The sequence below is a fragment of the Rana temporaria genome, chromosome 5 (assembly GCF_905171775.1).
Source record: "Rana temporaria chromosome 5, aRanTem1.1, whole genome shotgun sequence".
Lineage (NCBI taxonomy): Eukaryota > Metazoa > Chordata > Amphibia > Anura > Ranidae > Rana > Rana temporaria.
The window spans coordinates 411,686,563-411,697,188 of record NC_053493.1 but is presented as its reverse complement, the minus strand read 5'-3'; positions in this window follow the sequence as shown (position 1 = coordinate 411,697,188).

The window sequence follows — 10,626 nt, the reverse complement described above, 5'->3', positions numbered from 1 at the left end:
CCAGTGTCTGGAGAGTATTACATACACAATGAGTAGAATGAGCCAACTATGCATTCCTGGAACTGTGCGGGCAGGAGACACCTGTAATAGAAAATAATGACTCGCTGAGTCATTGTAACTGGATCTGAAATAGAAAGCATCAGAAAGTCTGCCGTCCAGCCACCCACATGGACCAGGAAATGTAGCAATTCTAGTTTCTATTAGGCCGGGTACACACGATCAGTCTAAACCGATGAAAATGGACTGAAGGACCGTTGAACCGGTCCAAACCGACCGTGTATGGGCCCCATCGGTCTGTTGTCCTTCGGTCCAAAAATTTAGAACTTGCTTTAACATTTAACCGATGGACGCCTAACCGATAGGTCAAAACCGATGCTTAGTACGCAAAAGCATCGGTTAAAAACCAGCGCATGCTCAGAATCAAGTCGACGCATGCTTGGAAGCATTGAACTTAATTTTTCTCTGCACGTCGTTGTGTTTTACGTCACCGCGTTGGACTCGATCGGTTTTTTAACTGATGGTGTGTAGGCACATCAGACCATCAGTCAGCTTCATTGGTTAACCGATGAGAACGGTCCTTCGGACCGCTCTCATCAGATGGACTGATCGTGTGTACGAGGCTTTAGACATTTGCATTCATTTTCGTCTGAATTACTGGTATTTTAGTTATCGTTTTAACAAACAATAACGAAAGCACAGAAAACGAAATTCCGAAAGATCCGACATAAACAAATGCTTTATTTTCTTTTTCGTTGCGGTTGAATGTGCCTAACCTTAACTCTATTAGCCTAATATTGTTCTACATAAAGAGAAGATATTCGACATAGAGAGAAAATATTCGACATAGAGAGAAAAGATTCGACATAGAGAGAAAAGATTCGACATAGAGAGAAAAGATTTGACATTATAGAGACATGAAGAAGAGTCGACATAGAGAGAAAAGATTCGACATAGAGAGAAAAGATTTGACATAGAGAGAAAAGATTCGACATAGAGAGAAAAGATTCGACATAGAGAGAAAAGATTCGACATAGAGAGAAAACATTCAACAATATAGAGACATGAAGAAGAGTCTTCATAGAGAGAAAAGATTCGACAGACATCATAAGCCTTCAATGACATATTCAATCTTAATTGTGCCTAACCTTAACTCTATTAGTCCAATATTATTCTACATAAAGAGAAAAAATCCGACATAGAGAGAAAAAGATTTGACAATATAGAGACATGAAGAAGAGTCGACATAGAGAGAAAAGATTCAACATAGAAAGAAAAGATTCGACATAGAGAGAAAAGATTTGACATAGAGAGAAAAGATTTGACATAGAGAGAAAAGATTCGATATAGAGAGAAAAGATTCGATATAGAGAGACATGAAGATTCGACATAAAGAGACATGAAGAGTCGAAAAAAAAATGTTTTAAGATTCCGTCGAATCTTCTTCGGGGGCGACTCAGCAAAGGCGTCCTGAAGACGACTTCAGAGGTGACCTGCAAAACGACTTCTGTATAGAAGTCATTGCAGGTCCCCCCGAGCCGCCCCCGAAGTCGTGCAAGAACCTTTTTCTAAGTCGGAGCGACTTTGCATTGAATAGGACGCGACTCGTCAGACGGATGAGCCGCCTGACGAGTCGCCCCAGTGTGAACCGACTCTAAGGATCCCAGGGTAATGAAGACTTTGTGGGGGAGCATTTCTGTGGTTGAGTCATTGCCATAGAAACATGTGTAAAGGGGAGGAGTTAGTGAAATGACCACACCTATGTGGGGGTGCCAGAAATATTTCTACACCCAGGCTCCTGTGACCCTAGGATCGGCCCTGCGCATGTCACAGAGGTGGTCAGTGGGATGAATTGCCCCCTGGGCCCTGCCCCTATAGAAATATCAATGGTGTCATTCTTCTGGCTCTGCCAAGTGGCAATGGACCTGGAACTATGAAGGCACCATTAGAAGAAAGGCCACAGAACCCCTAGAAACCTCTAAAGGAACCCTGGTTGAGAATTGTTGCTCTAGATTGAAGGAGAATATTGCAGCCAAAGCTAACTTTGTCATTTCATCTTTTAATTGGTTATTCAATTCTTCAGTTCTGCTTTTACATTATTTTTTATCATTCTGTCTGCAGGAGTCCGGGTTGACCCCATTTATGATCGCTGTTCGAGAGAACCGGCTGTCCATTGTGGAGAGGTTCCTGGAACTGGGAGTGACTCTACAGGAGAAGACTCAGGTATGTTCATGTCTCATTCACCTGAAAACAACGGGATATCGAGAAACTATTTATATTTTTTATTTTTTTGTAAATGATGAACTTCCAGAGCCAGCTTTTACCTGCAGAGGAGTTGCGAGTGGAGCCTGAGCTTTTAGCCAGCAGTCCATGCAAAGCCAGACGAGGGGGGAGACTGTAAATGGTTGGATATACGACTCGAGGACCGAGCCTCTTTCTGAGATTTTGTGTTTAACCACTTCCATACCAGGCACTTACGCACCTTCCCGCCCAAGCCAATTTTCAGCTTTCTGCGCTGTCGCATTTTGAATGAAAATTGCGCGGTCGTGCTACACTGTACCCAAACAATTTTTTTATCATTTTGTTCACACAAATAGAGCTTTCTTTTGGTGGTATTTGATCACCTCTGCGTTTTTTATTTCTTGCGCAACAACTAAAAAAAGACCGAAAATTTTGAAAAAAAATAAAGTTTTAATTTTTTTCTGTTAATTTTTTTGGAAATAAGTACGTTTTCTTTTTCAATTACGGGCACCGTTGAGGTGGCAATGATGGGCACTGATAGGCGGGACTGATAGGCGATGCTGGAATGTGGCACTGATGGGCACTCATAGGCAGCACTGATGGGCACTCATAGGCGGCACTGATGGGCACTCATAGGCGGCACTGATGGGCACTCATAGGCGGCACTGATGGGTATATATGGATGGCACTGATGGGTACATATAGGTGGCACTGATGGGTACATATGGGTGGTAGAGATGGGCACTGATAGGTGGGCACTGGTCATGGATGGGCACTGAGAGGTGGCACTGATGCAGTGCCGGCCCAAGACATTGTGCTGCCTGGGACCAAGAATGAAATGCTGCCCCCCCCCCCAAATAAATCACGCCCACCAAAAGGCCCCCACATTCATTATTTTATATCTTGATAGCTAAAGGGGACACGTCATGGCTCTATACATGTATAAAGGCATATAAAGAGAACCTGTCATGGCTCTATACATGTATATAGGAGTATAAAGAGGACCTGTCATGGCTCACGGTTCCTGACAGGGTGGTGTTGCTGACGGGGGTTGCTGAAATAGAGGGGGCCCATAGGGGGGTTGCTGACAGGGGGGTGCTGCTGACAGGGGTTGCTGAAATAGAGGGGGCCCATAGGGGGGGTTGCTGACAGGGGGGTGCTGCTGACGCGGGTTGCTGAAATAGAGGGGGCCCATAGGGGGGGTTGCTGACAGGGGGGTGTTGCTGACGGGGTTGCTGACAGCCAGGGGGAGGCTTACAGAGAGGGGCAGGCTGACATACGGGCAGGTGGAAGAGCGGATGACACAGACCTCATCCCAGGCACGGCAGTCAGAAGAAACAGCGCGCCAGGCAGGGGGGCGGGACTCCGGGTGGCCACGAATCGCGATCACACCCACAGTCACGTGTTTAATCCGAAAAAAAGACCTACGGGCAACCCGTCCGTTCCTGTGTCCTGTCTGTCACCACTACAGCAGCGGAGGCGCCGGGCTCCTGAGAGGCAGCGGCGCCTGCCTGCTTCCGCTGCGAGTGTCCTCACGGCAGCCCGGCGTCATGCTCCTCACAGGCAGCGGAGCGGGCGTAACGGATTGGCAGGAGCGGCAGAATGCCGCTCCCCTAAATGTGCCGCCTGGTACCCATGGTACCACCCGGTCCCATCATAGGGCCGGCCCTGCACTGATGGACACTAAGGGGTGGCACTGATGGACACTGAGGGGTAGCACTTGTTTATTTACTATTTTGCCACTCAGTGCCCATGTTGCCAGTCAGTGCCTATTTGTTTACATGTGGATGGCCATGGGGGATGTACCTGGCCATCCACATGTTGCCCCCTTCCCTGGTGGTCCTGGCGGCTTCCCTGGTGGTCTAGTGTGGGCATCCGAGGGGGGGCTGCGCTGATAAACAATCAGCCCGAACCCCCCCCCGTCAGGAGAGCCGCCGATTGGCTCTCCTCTATCAGACAGCATTATTTAGCATCTGACAAATATCAGGAATGTACATTGGTTTGCACAGGCGGTGGGCAGGTTTGGGGGGGAAAAATTGGCACCAAAAAGGAAAAATAGTTTTTTTTTTCAGCAAAAGGTACCTGCAAAGTCTCCTTTTCAGGGTACAGTCCCCCTCATCACATACTGTGTGCTATTACAGTCAGGGCCGAATGTAGTAGGAAGGCAAACCGTGATGACGGTCTCTCAGGGTGACGGGATGGGAATTTCAATGACCAGAAATGTTGAGCAACACGAGAGGCCCTTTCTCTAGGAGACGACCTTTAATTGAGTCACAAAGGGCCAGAGCCGGATTTATTAGGAAAGTTACTGTCCTCCCAGCATTTTTAAAAAGGAAGTAACACAGGAAAATGTGCATGTATTGCAGATACACTGGGCCACGTAGAATCGCGGCGGCGTAACATATCCTAGATACGTTACACCGCCGCAATTTTTCATCGCAAGTGCCTGATTCACCAAGCACTTGCGATGAAAACTACGCCGGCGGCCTCCGACCTACTACGCATGCTCCGTTTCTTAACTCCCGCCGTGCTTTGCGCGCCGTGACGTCATTTTTTTGAATGGCGACGCGCGCAGCGCACTTCCGTATTCCCGGACGGCTTACGCAAACGACGTTAAATTTTGTACGTTTTGAATTTCGACGCGGGAACGAGGGCCATACTTTAGACAGCAATACGCTTGCTGACTAAAGTTAGGGCAGCAAAAAAAACTTTGCGACGGGAAACTAGACTAGCGGCGACATAGCGAACACGAAAAACCGTCGTGGACTCGCCGTAACTCCTAATTTGCATACCCGACGCTGGTTTACGACGCAAACTCCCCCCAGCGGCGGCCGCGGTACTGCATCCTAAGATCCGACAGTGTAAAACAATTACACCTGTTGGATTTTAGGGATATCTATGCGTAACTGATTCTATGAATCAGTCGCATAGATAGAAACAGAGATACGACGGCGTATCAGGAGAAACGCCGTCGTATCTCATTTGTGAATCTGGCCCATTGTGTATCACTACCCCCGGAGGAGCTGCTGGTTTGTTTTGGGTGGCACGTTACCTCATGGCTCCTCCGCCATTTTAGGGGTGTATGGTAAGGTGACCAGATTTTTTAAATGAAATCCGGCGACATATTTTTTTTTTTTACTAGTAATGGCGGCAATCAGCGACTCTCTGCCCATTGCCTCCCGCCTCACAGCCTGTTAAAGGGGCTGTAAACCCTTAGGGCCAGATTCACAGATAATTAGATGGGCGCAGAGTATCAGAGATACACTACGCCGCCGTACCTTACCTGGCAGATCTTCGAATCCTCAAAGAATTTGCGCCTTAAGTTACGGCGGCGTAGTGTATTTCTGGCGGCGGAATTCAAATCGGCGGGTAGGGGGCGTGATTCATTTAAATGAAGCGCGTCCCCGCGCCGAATGAACTGCGCATGCGTCGTTCCGAAATTTCCCGCCGTGCATTGCGCTAAATGACGTCGCTAGGACGTCAATTATTTTAACTTAGACGTGAGTTACGTCCATCCCTATTCACGGACGACTTACGCAAAAAAAAAATATCAAATTTCGACGCGGGAACGACGGCCATACTTAACATGGCAAGTCTAACTATACGCTGCAAAATACCAGCTTTAACTATACGCCGGAAAAAGCCGACTACAGACGACGTTAGAAAATACGACGGCCGCGCGTACGTTCGTGGATCGTCGTAAATCGCTAATTTGCATACCCGACGTGGAAAACGACGCAAAATCCACCCAGCGGGCGCCGAAGTATTGCATCTAAGATCCGAAGGAGTGCGAAGCCGTACGCCTGTCGGATCTAACCCAGATGCCGTTGTATCTTGGTTTGAGGATTCAAACTAAAGATACGACGCGGGAAATTTGAAAGTACGCCGGCGTATCAGTAGATACGCCGGCGTACTTGCTCTGTGAATCTGGCCCTTAGTGTTTTTTCACTTAATGCATCCTAAAGGTAAAAAAAACACCTTGCAGTGACTGGCCCCCTGCCCCCCATTTTACTTACCTGAGCCCCGAATTTCCCTTGGTGGGGACACGCCCGTCCCTCTCTCCACTGGGCCCCGGCTCTTAATTGACTAGATCAGGGGTCTCCAAACTGCGGCCCGAGGGCCAGATGTGGAACTTTGCTAGCCTTTACCGGGCCCTTGGGTCCAGGGCTGGTGCTACCACTAGGCAAACTAGGCAGCCGCCTAGGATGCACTGCCACCTAGGGCGCCTGGCTGCTGTTGATCCTACTCCCTCTCTCCCTCAGCAACTAACTCAACAAGCAGCTGCTCTGCTCCCGAGTCCTTCCATACAGTGTCAGAGGCGCTGGCGCAGCAGCGGCGGAGGACTGTATCCATTATGTAGAAAGGAAAGGAAACATCCCCTGCACCGCTGCGCGCCCCTGATCAAAATCTTTTTGATCGATTAAAATTCTTTTGATTGGTACTCGCCTCTCCGCCGGCTTCTGGGCCTTCAGGGAGTTGCGTCGGGGATCCGGTAATGTCACGGACACCGGCGGGACTTGCCGTGTCCATCTGAAGGGCTCCTTTGCTGTGCCTTCATATCTGCATGCCGGCGGGACCTTACTATCTGCCACACAAGGGCTGTTACACTTCCCTCTATCAACCTGGAATTCTACAACCATCCACTGGGAGTTGTGATAGTTCTCTTCACGGGACATCTACATGCCGACGGACTGATGTTAACCTCTCCTCATCTGGATTCAGCAGTGGTATCGTTGTACACATTTTTATTCCAGTATCATACATGTTTTTATGACTGCTTTTGCTCCCATTTGGTATTACTCGCACCATTTGTACAGTTTATGTAGCTACATCGATTTTATCTCCAGTGCAATATTTATTTTGTTACCTACTTGAAGACTATAAAAGTTTTAATGCTATTCCCATCGAGTGCTGCCTTTGTGTGTTTTTTGGATCCTGCTATACATTTTTCCAGTGGTTGGTAGCTGCACTGGGAATCAGCCTGCAAGGAGATCAGCTAAAAGTAGTTGGATCTGTATGTGCGTTATAATTAGGGTTGTCCCGATACCGATACTAGTATCGCTATCGGGACCGATTCTGAGTATTTGCGGGAGTACTTGTACTCCTGCGACGAGCCAGAACCGCAGGGGAACACGTGAGGTGCACGGTGGGCCGATGAGAGACAGCAATAATACAGTTCATCGGTTTACTCACGGTTAGCAGAAAGCCTCCCTGGGCCGGTCGCACAGTGAAAGGGAAGACAGCACGAAATCCTCCGGGGCACGCTCTGCGATAGGGAAACGCCAGCCGAGATGGTGGTTGAGGTGCCCGTGATGACAGGGGTGTTTAGAGTGCTTGTGGCGGCTGGGTCCCTTGATGAAATTTGTCGTGACGCCAGTACCGTTAATGGTGGTACAACCAGTTGTAGTAACAATGTTAAAGAATGAGGTAGACAGTGGTAGAATACAACTCACAACTTTTACTGTGTCTGGTTTTGGTTGCAGTACAAACATCCAGTTAGAATACAGTCTCTGGGTAAATAGAGGAGTTCTGCTGATCCACTGCTAATAGGCTTTAGTAGGCCTGGACTCAGGCTGTGGTTCAGTATAATGCTTACTTGTGTCTGGTCCCTTTTGAATCCAGTGACATGGGTGAGGTTGCCGGAGGCTAATAAATCCTTCACCTTTATACTCAAAGGTCTTTGCTGCCGATTACTGGCTTTTATCCTTTGATTTTAGCAGTTTAAATGTGTCCCTTCTCTGGACTGACCTTCTCTCACCTTCACATCCTCCTTTCCTCTCTGCACACTGCTTCCTGTACTGAACAACTGACCACAGATAAGCCTGAGCTGGGATAGATTTCCCAGAGTGGTGCTATCCCCATCTTGTGGTGGGAAGTAAGAAGCACACCTGACCAGCCTATGAACAGGGATACCACAGGTACACAATGCAAAATGACATGCAATATAACAATGACAAAGAAGTAATACTTTTGCAGTTCCCACATGTCCTGAGTGGGACGCTGCATACCCCCATGGTAAAACGTGTGTCGACCTCGGCACACTTTTGACTCGATGTTGTGTCTTCCTGTAAGATATAAGAGAAATGGAAAAGCATGCATGCATAGGAAATAACAATATAACCCCATTCTTGTACTTCTTGTATCTGCAAGTAAAATGGGTTAGGCAAACATATCTCAGGCAACAACGAAATGTGACAAAAGGTGACAAAAAGGGGTGTAGTTTTTCCTCTGAAGACTGGTGATGTATGGCAAAACCAGAATAGTCCACGATGAGATGGAAAAAGAAAAACAAAGCAAAAATAACATCTCAGGAGGCTCACAGGGTATGAGTCCGTTCCCTGGGCACAGGAAAATGTCAACAGATGAATATCACGGAGGCTCAGGTACGTGAAAGTCTATCTCCGGGTGCAGGCTTGAACGTTGCAAAACAGTAGGCAAGTAGTCCTTTTGAAAAGTCCTTTAAAGGAAATAAACATAATATCCCAAGTAAGTCTTCTTCTCACTCTGGAACTTCAGACGATGTAAGGATGCACTCAACGATGAGATGACAGAGTTGGTAGTCGACTTCTCGGCTGCTGGTGCAGGTAATCCTCCAAACGGACAGGTGGTCGTCCTCTTGTAGTTCTGTCAGATCTTCTTAGCGGCTGAGTTTCTACAGGCCTTGTTTCAAGGGAACTTGGTGTCTCTTGAGCTGTAGTAGACACTTCTTGAGATAGCTCCTCTGGTTGAAGTGCGGTCGTATTGATCTTGGCAGGCACTAAGATATTGAGCCATGGTGTAAGGAACCATTGTAAAGGATCAGAGTCTAATAATGCTTTTCCAAAAGACTGTAGTGGATTCTCTGAATCAGATGATTTTGTAGGCTCTGGTTCTATGGATTGTGTTTCCTCTTGGATAGAAGTAGAAAAAAGGGGTGGAGATAAGGGCCGTCTAATGTGAGCCACCCTCACTGCGCGTAGCTGGAGAATAAATGTGAACACTAGTGATATTTATAAAATAAATGAATAAATTAATAAATATGCAAGAGCTGCTGCTTTAAAAATTATAGAATCCAAAATAGTTAATATGCAAATACAGTGATACCTATTATAAATAAGGTGCCAAATGTGATATTAAACAGCGCTCAAAAAAATATGTGAAAATGTAAATATCAACAAATATAATATTGGTACAGTGACATAGTGAAAAATAAATAAATAATCCACCCTCTAAGTGAGTCAATATATAAGTGTCCAAAAATCCGTGCCAACCTGGTATTTTTTGATGCGATTTTTGCACGGATTTTTGGACACTTATATATTGACTCACTTAGAGGGTGGATTATTTATTTATTTTTCACTATGTCACTGTACCAATATTATATTTGTTGATATTTACATTTTCACATATTTTTTTGAGCGCTGTTTAATATCACATTTGGCACCTTATTTATAATAGGTATCACTGTATTTGCATATTAACTATTTTGGTTTCCTCTTGGATAGCTTCTTCTTGAAGAGTTTCTTCTTGAGTACTTTCCTTGAGACATAACTTAAGGCGATTGCGATGTACTACACGTGATTTGTTTTCTTTAGTGATCTCATAAGTATCAGTCTCTGGATTGAGAATAGCTGTAATGGTGTAAGGTTCTCTCTCCCATTTGCTATCTAACTTGCTGGTGCGATGGTTGTTTTTTAACCATACATGGTCACCAATTTTGAGAGGTTCTGCTTTGGCAGATTGGTTATAATCTCTTTGTTGCTTTTCATGAGCATGTTCCATGCGATGTTGAACAATTTCTTGTGCATCAATTAGACGTCTTTGGTGTTCACTCACCCAATCAGTCTTTGGTAGAGGGTTGATTGCATCAGGCACTTGTACGCCCAAAGTATGGTCAGCAGGTAGTTTACCTTGTCGGCCAAACATGAGATAGTAAGGTGTATACCCAGTAGAACAGTGAATGGTGTTATTGTAGGTGTACATCAATTGAGGCAATAGAGTAGGCCAATCACTTCTTGTAGCAGGTGGTACTGCTCTTAACATCTCAATTAAAGTTTGGTTCATTTTCTCGCAAAGTCCATTCCCTTGAGGGTGGTAGGCTGTGGTCCTGATTTTCTGGCAATTGTGAAGTGTACACAGTTCTTTGAAGAGTTGCGACTCAAAGGCAGATCCCTGATCTGTAAGGATTCTTTCTGGGCAGCCATATGGCAATAGGAAATGTTTCCAGAAGGCATCTGCAGTTGTTCTAGCGGTCAGGTCCTTGACAGGTACGGCTACAACAAATTTGGTATAATGATCAATGATGGTCATGGCGTATGTGTAACCTGAGCGACTTGGTTCCAGCTTCACATGGTCAATTGCAACTATTTCTAGCGGTGTTCGGGTTACAATGGGATGTAAGGGTGCTTT